This window comes from Pristis pectinata, chromosome 31, assembly GCF_009764475.1.
Source record: "Pristis pectinata isolate sPriPec2 chromosome 31, sPriPec2.1.pri, whole genome shotgun sequence".
NCBI lineage: Eukaryota > Metazoa > Chordata > Chondrichthyes > Rhinopristiformes > Pristidae > Pristis > Pristis pectinata.
The window spans coordinates 9,532,059-9,541,240 of NC_067435.1; positions in this window are offsets into that span (position 1 = coordinate 9,532,059).

The following is a 9,182-nucleotide window of genomic DNA, read 5'->3' on the forward strand; positions in this document are numbered from 1 at the left end:
AGGCAACAAGATTGAGGAAAACTTCGAATAACATGAACCCTTCAGTTTGAGATGGTACAGAAGGGAAACACAACCTAAAAATTAGAGCCAAATTGTGAGGAAACTATCTGGATGAGCATTTGAATCGCCAAGGTATAGAAGGTTAAGACCAAGTGCTGGCAAATGGGATGTGGATAGATAGGTACTTGATGGTCTGCATGGACTTTGAGGGCTGAAGAGCCTGTTTCTATGCTGTATGTGATGAGGAAGCAGGTTACAGGCTGCCAGGGGAAGTGGTGAATGCAGATACGAAAGCAATGATTAAGATGCATTTGGACAGGCACATCAACAGGCAGGAAATGGAGGGATAGGGATCATGTGCAGGCAGATAGGGTTAGTTTAGGTTGGCATCGTGTTTGGCACAGACCATGCTGACCAGGATACAAATTGTTAAGATTTAAGATATCTTTATTAGACACATGTACATCAAAACACACAGTGAAATGCATCCGTTTGCGTAGAGTGTTCTGGGGGCAGCCGGCAAGTGTGGCCACGTTTCTGGTGCCAACATAGCGTGCCCACAACTCCCTAACCTGTACATCTTTTGGAAAGTGGGAGGAAACCAGAGCACCTGGAGGAAACCCACTCAGACACAGGGAGAACATGCAAACTCCCGACAGACAGTGGCCGGAATTGAACCCAGGTCGCTGGCGCTGTAAAGCGTTACGCTAACCGCTAGACTTCCGTGCCTGCCCAGCCCTGGTATGGGAACTCCAATGCACAGGAACGGGAGAGGCTACAGAGAGTGGTGGACTCAGCCATCATGGGCACATCTCTCACCACCATCGAGGACATCTACGAAAGGTGATGTCTCAGGAAGGCAACATTCATCATTAAGGAACTCCACCATCTGGGCCATGCCCTCCTCTCATTGTTGTCATCTGGCAGGAGGTACAGGAGGCTGTGGACCCACACCTCAAGGTTCAACAACTTTCTTCCCTACTGCCCATCAGCTTCTTGAATCAACCTGAAAGACTCGAATTCTACAGATTATATTTCCCTGAATTTGCATTAATGTCATTATGTTATTTTTGTTTGTTGTGTCATATATGTATAAGTTTGGATGTTTATGTAATGTACATTTGTCATGTTTATACTGTACTGTGCTGCTGCTGCAAAAAGCTAATTTTCATGGCAATTCTACCCTGCATACATATGCCCACGATAATAACTTTGAACTTGAACTTGACATTGTGGGCTAAAGATCCTGTTCCTGTGCTGTACTGTTCTATGTTCTGTGCAAAGGAAGAGAAATACACAGCTGTGGAGCTTTCAATATAGACTTCTGTTGGCTTAACATGTCACGGTTGTAGACTAAAGGCCGTCTGTTGAGCACTGAAGAACTGATTGGAAGATAGAAAGGCTCAAGGGGATGACAAGCCTCCTCCTGTTCCTGTGAGAGGTGACCTTACAGAAGGGAGGTGTTGGAAGTTCAATGATCAATTCCCTCATTCAATGTAGAACATGACCACAACACAGAAAAAAACTATCTTTTCACCTTTATTTTTCTACAACTTATGAACAAACATGTTCTGCAAACAAAGAAATGCTCACAATGATCTTTACAAGTTATCCCTTGCATTTGCTCGTGGGGAGCTTAATGTTCAATTTCCTGTGGTCTTTGGAATCACCCTAGGGGTGCATGTCTCTCCCCAGACCCGTTGGTAAAACAAAGTCCCTCCAGCTTGGGAGGGTTAAACTAAATTTCATCTCCTTGCTGAGGGAGGACATGCAAGACTTTGGAGCAAAACGTGTGGGTTACATGATCGATCCTACTACAGGGTAATAGTAACTTTGATGCAAGGCTCTGTGAAATGTAGCAATTATATGGTAATTCGTGCTTGCAAAAATGAATGGAGTCTGCCCCTCTCCTGTGACATAAACTGCCAAATAATAATCATGTTCCTCATGCATGCTTATCTGTCCCTTGGGTTGAACTTCAGATTTTCCACCAAAGTTTAACCAACAGGTAACTTGTGTTTTTAAAGAACATTTAGCTTCTTGATGTGACAGCTATTTCTCTGTGGCAACCGATTTAATGTCTGAATCAGGAGACCGGTTGTTTCAATCCTACATTGTAGAGCTAAATACAAATTCTCAGTCAGAGCTCCAGAGTGGTACTGAGGAGATGCTTTCCTCTGGATGACATTAAATTGGGGTTTCAGTGAATGTAAAAGACCTCATAGTGTGATTCTGATGAAGAATCTGGGGCTCTCATGACATTGTGGTCTTATCTAATATTATGATAAGTCATCACTATCTTGTTGTTTGTGGTCTTGCAATAAGCATTTTCAACATTGCAACACGGCTACACTTCGCACAGATACCTTGTGGTTCAGAGACCAGGGGCTGTTGACGGTGGGGCAGTTGCTCCATAGGCCACACAGTTTGGAACAGCCACCCCACTGTCCCTGCCACAGTCTACCGCTGGGAGCCAAGGTTACAGTATTTCAATGAGGTCTGGTGTTGTGTTGGGCTGTCTCAGCACAGGCAGCCAGCTGCTCTCATACAATGACTTTGACTGCTGGTGAGGTCCTGCCCCATCAGGTTCATCCCCCTGATAAAACTGTCAGAGTGATCTGGCTCCTGACATTGACAGCCAGGAGCACTTGTCATCTGCTAAAATTAAAACTATTGTTAAAATAAATGAAAACATTTAACACCACTATACATTTAGAGCACATAGAGCACTAAAAAGTATATACATATACACACATGCAGAGACAAAAACACAACCACACACACACCACATACAAAGACCAACGCACACATCAAGTTCAGAGCCCTCTCTCAGGTTGACACCTGCACCATTGTGTAGTGCAGCATGATGCACTACTTAATGGTGACTGTCCATTTCCCTCCATAGATGCTGCCTGACCCGTTGAGTTCCTCCAGAGTTTTGTGTGTTGCTCCGGGTTCCAACTTTAAGAGTCATAGGGTTGTACAACACAAATAAAAGCCCTTCACCCCATACTTGTCCACAACAACCAAGATATATATTTAAGTTAATCCCATTTCCCAGCACTTGGCCCATATCCCTCTAAACTCTTGTCAACCATACATCTGTCCATATACTTCTTAAATGTATCTAATGTACCTGCCTCAACCACTTCCTCTGGCAGCTGGTTCCATATATCTACCACCCGCTGTGTAAAAAAGTTGCCTTTCAAGTTCTTATTAAACCTTTCACCTCCAACCTTAAAACTACGTCCTCTAGTTTTTGATTCCCCAACCCTGAAAAAAAGACCGCTGACCCTATCTGTGCCCCTCATGATTTTATATACCCTTGAGATCACCCCCCAGTCTCCTACACTCCAAGTAGTAAAGGCCCAGACTGTCAAACCTCTCCCTATAACTCAGTCCCTTGAGTCCCAGCAACATCTTTGTAAATATTTCTGCACTCTTTCCAGTTTAATCACATCCTTCCTATAACAGGGTGACCAAAACTGAACACAATACTCCAAGTGTGGCCTCACCAGCGTCTTGTAGAATCTCAACATCACCTCCCAACTTCCATATTCAATGCCCTGACTGATGAAGGCCAGAATGACAAAAGCTTTCTTCACTGCTGTGTCTACCTGTGACTCCACTTTAAGGGAACTATGCACCTGTACTCCAAGGTCCCTCTGTTCTATAACAGGACCCATGACCCTCCTATTCAAAGTAAAAGTCCTACCTTGATTTGTCCTTCCAAACGGTAACACTTCTCATTTATCTGAATTAAACTCCATTTGCCATTCCTCAGCCCATCTACCCACCCGATCAAGATCCCACTGTAATTCTTCATACTCTTCTTCATTGTTTATGACACCACCTATTTTAATGTCATCTGCAAACTTACAAACTGTTCCTCATATATTCTCATCCAAATCATTAATAGAGATGACAAGTAGCAATGGGCCCAGCACTGACTCCTGAGGCACACCACTAGTCACAGACCTGCAGTCTGAGAAACATCCTTCCACTATCACCCTCGGTTTCCTACCATCCAGCCAATTTTGTATCCAGTTTGCTAGTTCTCTTTGGATGCCATGTGATCTAAGCTTCCAGAGCAGCCTACCATGCAGAACCTTATCAAAAGGCTTATTGAAATCCATATATACTACATCTACCAGCCCCCTCTCAACCTTCCTCGTAACTTCATCAAAAAACTCAATTAAATTCATGAGACAAGATCTCCCCCTCACAAAGCCATGCTGACTACCCCAAATCAACTCCTTCCTTTCCATATGTAAGTATGTTTTATCCCTCAGAATGCTTTCCGGCATCTTACTGACCAAGGATGTTAGACTAATGGGTCTATAATTACCAGGTCTATCCTCACAGCACTTCTTAAGAATTTGATTGAGTTTTTTGATGAAGGTATGAGGAAGGTTGATGGGGGGGGGTGGTGATGGTAGATGTAGTATATATGGATTTCAGTAAGGCTTTTGATAAGGTTCCACATGGTAGGCTGCTCTGATAGCACAACATTTGCTATCCTCCAGTCTTCTAGCGTCTCACCAGAGGATAGTGATATTGCAAATATCTCAGTGAGGGTTCCCGCAATTTCTTCTCTAGCTTCCCATAGTGTTCTTGGATATACCTCGGCTGGACCTGGAGATTTGTTTACCTTCATACATTTTAACACATGCAACACCACCTCTACTCTAATATGGACTGCAGTCTCTTTTGTCTCCAGGGTTAGATAGAGAGTTGTGGTTTGGTGGAACATTATAGCTGGCATGGATGTTGGGTTTGTTTTTGTGCTGTAGACTATGGATTTAAAAATAGCAGTACAGGATTGAGGGGCTTAATGATCCAGCCTTGTTACAATCTTGCAACCTATGTAGGTTGTACAGTGATTTCCAAGCTTGGTACACTTATAGCCAAAAGATTGTAAACATGGTCTCATCAGAATTATACTGTTCAGAGGGTTACTCCAGTCCTGAGACACATAGCACCAACTGTACAAGTTAGTATTGGAACATTTTAGTCTCTCATTAGGAGCCAGTCTGTTTCACACTGGCCTCTGTGTAATTCATTTCTAGATTCAGGGGAGGACAGGAGAACGATATGGTCTGTGTTAACTACTAACACACCTATTGGAGTATCCAGGTTACTGGTAACTATGGGCAACCACTCTTAGAAATCTTTCAGGGGTTATCATGAACGATCACTACTAGAGACTGTTGCAACTTTCTGAATGAGTCAAGTGTGGTCGAGCTGTGATGTGTGAATTTATATCACAAGCTGTAAAATTACATCATTTTATTTACATGTACCAGGGCATGATGACTCTGAAATAAAACCCTGATTTGTTTTAGATTAGCTTTAGCTCAACATAGAAAACACTTCTATTACCTCATTTGTCTCACTAGTCTGCACAGTGGCTGGAGAATTGTGGATATGTTTTTCTTGTCATGGTAGATTTTTCTTTTACTTTCTTCTAACATCAAAGGAGGCCATTCGGCCCATTAATTCTGTGGCAGCTCTCAGAGCAATCCCATCAATCCCATACCCCCACTTGTTTCTCTGTAACCTGTTTCCTCTCATGCTTTATCAATTTGCCTGAGTTATGAGGAGAGGTTGGTCAGGCTAGTTCTTCATTTCTTGGAATGTAGGAGAATGAGGAGCAACTTTATAGAAGTGTTTAAAATTATGAGAGCCATAGATAAGGTGGATGGTAATGGCCTTTTCCCCAGGATAGAGGAGTCCAAAACTGGGGGGCATAGGTTTGGGGTGAGAGGGAAAAGATTTAAGAGGGAACTGAGGGGCAACTTTTTCAGACAGAGGTTGGTGAGTATATGGAACGAGCTGCCAGAGGAAGTGGCTGAGGCAGGTACAATAGTATCATTCAAGAAGCACTTGGATGGTACACGGGAAGGCGGGGCCTGGAGGGATATGGACCGAACGCAGGAAATTGGGACTAGCTAGGTGGGCCTCGTGGTCAGCATGGAGTCATTGGGCCCAAGGGCCTGTATCCATGATGTACTGCTCTATGACTCTATGACTTCTGCCTGATTCTCCTGGTACAACCTAGACTAGGGGAAATTTTACTGTGGCTATTTAACCTATCAGAATGTCTCAGAGACATAGGATGGTTACAGAGAGAACTTGTGAACCTCACACAGACAGCAACCGAGGTTGGAATCGAACCCCCATCACCGGAGCTCTGCAGCACAACTAGTACCACTGTGCCGCCCTGCTGGCTTTTATAAACACCCTTTGAATGTTCCACAGTGTTAGCTGTGGATAAGTCATAGAGTCACACAACACAGAAACAGGCCCTTCGGCCCAACTCGCCCATGCCGACCAAGATGCCCATTTAAGCCAGTCCCACCTGCCTGCATTTGGCCCATATCCCTCTAAACCTTTCCCATCCATTCGCTGGATGTGGATTTTATGCCTTTTGTTTAGAATCATGTAGTCGTTGGATGGTATCCCTTTGGAAGATTGAGATTGGAATCGATGTTGCTATCTCCAGGGGTGCTTACGTCAGAGGTGTTTGCCAGTTCTTGCCACACCCCTCTCCCTCACCCCTTTACTGGCTATCTGCTGTCTACTCATTGTTCAGATGAAAGGGCTTGATAAGATAAGATAAGATATCTCTATTAGTCACATGTACATCAAAACACACAGTGAAATACATCTTTTTGCAAGTGTCGCCACGTTTCCGGCGCCAACATAGCATGCCCACAACTTCCTAACCCATACATCTTTGGAATGAGGGAGGAAACGGGAGCGCCTGGAGGAAACCCATGCAGACACGGGGAGAACGTACAAACTCCTTGCAGACAGTGGCTGGAATTGAACCAGGGTCGCTGGTGCTGTAATAGCGTTACGCTAACCGCTACATTACCGTGCCTGCCATTTGTTTTCCTTGGAGCGGGGGAGTCAGAGAGGGGACCTGATAGTGGTATACAAAATTACAAGGGGCATAGATAAGGTAGAGAGCAAGAAACCTCCCGTTAGCAGAGATGTCTCAAACTACAGGACATCAATTTGGGGTAAGATGGGATCTGAGGAAGAAGGTTGTCGACTCAGGGGGTGGTTGGAATCTGGAACACACTGTCTGGGTGGGTGACAGAGGCAGAGACTCTCACAAACATTTAAAAATTATCCAAACGAGGCCTTGGATCACCAAGGCAGAGAGGACCATGGGCCAAATGCTGGTAAATGGGATTAGTGTAGGTGGGTAGTGCAGCCACAGCCTGTTTGTGTGCTGTATGCTTCTTTGACTTTTTCACTGTATGTAAGATTCTGATCAAATATGTACGGAGGGGCTGTTCTTTGGGGTAGAGAGTTAGGATTCAGGGAGTACAATGAACCAGTCATGACCAACTGGGATAGAACATAGAACAGTACAGCACAGAACAGGCCCTTCAGCCCACAATGTTATGCCGAAAAAGCTATTCCCTCCCACCTACAGAATGCCCATATCCCTCTCATTCATGCGCCTATCCAAGCCCCTCTTAAAAGCCCCCAATGAATTGCCTCCACCACCCTATCAGGCAATGCATTCCAGGCATCCACCACTCTCTGAGTAAAAAATGTACCCCTCACGTCTGTTCTGAACCTACCCCCTCTCACCTTAAATGCATGCCCTCTGGTATTGCAGCAATTTATCTCAGCAGAGGATTTAGACATTAGTTTTTACATTTATTTTTTGGGGATGTGGATACTACTGGCAAATCTTGTATTTAGTCTCCATCCCTAATTAGCTTTCAGAAGATGATGGTGAGACACCTTCCAGACCTTCCGCAGCCCTTCTGGTGTCGTTGACCAGAAGGATTTAGACCTAGAAATGTTGAAGGATTGGCAATATATTTCCAAGGCAGGATAGTGTATGAATTGGAGCAGAAACTGCCCTCCACACATTTGCTGTCCTTGTCATTCTTGGTGGTAGAGGTCAAGGGTTTGGGAGGTTGTAGATGGTCCACACTGCAGCCACAGTGCAACAGTTCTGTAGGGAATGAATGCTTAGGATGATCAATCGGAAGCAAATCGAGTTGGCTATTTTGACCACATGACCATATTTCCTTATGACATTGGGGAAAGCCATTTCGGCTCATCGAATCAGTGCCAGTCAATGAGCAATCCATTCGCCAGCTGTAACCTATTGTCCCCGAGTTCCCATCAACTCTCCCAGATTCTCTCCTACTACACATCTACACACTGGACCCAATTTACATGATTAATCTTGCCAATCCCCACATCCTTGGGATGTGGTAGGTAATAGGAACACCCAGAGGAAACAAATGCGGACACAGGAAGAACACGCAGACTCCATGCAGACAGCACCGGAGGTCAGGATTGAACCCGGATCATTGGAGCCATGAAACACTAGCTCTACCAACTGCGCCACAAGTGTCCTGGATGGTGTTGTGCTTCTGTGGTTCTTTGGTGTTCCACTCATCCAGGCAAATGAAGCATATTCCATTGCACTCCTAACTTGTTCCAATTAGTTCTGTGCAACACTGTGGGCCAAAGGGCTTGTTCCTGTGCTGTACTGTTCCATGTATGTTCTATGACTGTGGAAAAGGTGTTAAGAGTGGGGGGGCTGAATCACTCAGTGTGGGATTTCTTGCCTTTTTCCAGCTCGAGTAGCCCCAATATTTATGTAGTTGCTCCAGTTGAATTTCTGGTCAATGGTGACCCCTCAGAATATTGCTGGAGGGCACTTGGCGATGGCAGTTATTGAATATTAAGGATAAATGTTTAGATTCTCCCTTGTTGGAGATGGAGACCATCACCAAAGGAAAATCTAACCATTTGGGGTTTCCCTACACCACAGGGATGTACACATTAGACCATAAGACCACACCCACCTGGGTCATTCTCTCTTCTCTCCTCTTCCATCAGGTAGAAGATACAGGAGCCTGAGGGCATGTACCACGAGACTTAAGGACAGCTTCTACCCCACTGTGATAAGACTATTGAACAGTTCCCTTATACGATGAGATGGACTCTGACCTCACAATCTACCTCATTGTGACCTTGCACCTTATTGTCTACCTGCACTGCACTTTCTCTGTAGCTGTGACACTTTACGTTGCACTGTTGTTGTTTTTACCTGTACTACATTAATGCACTCTGTACTAACTCAATGTAACTGCACTGTGTAATGAATTGACCTGTACGAACGGTATGTAAGACAAGTT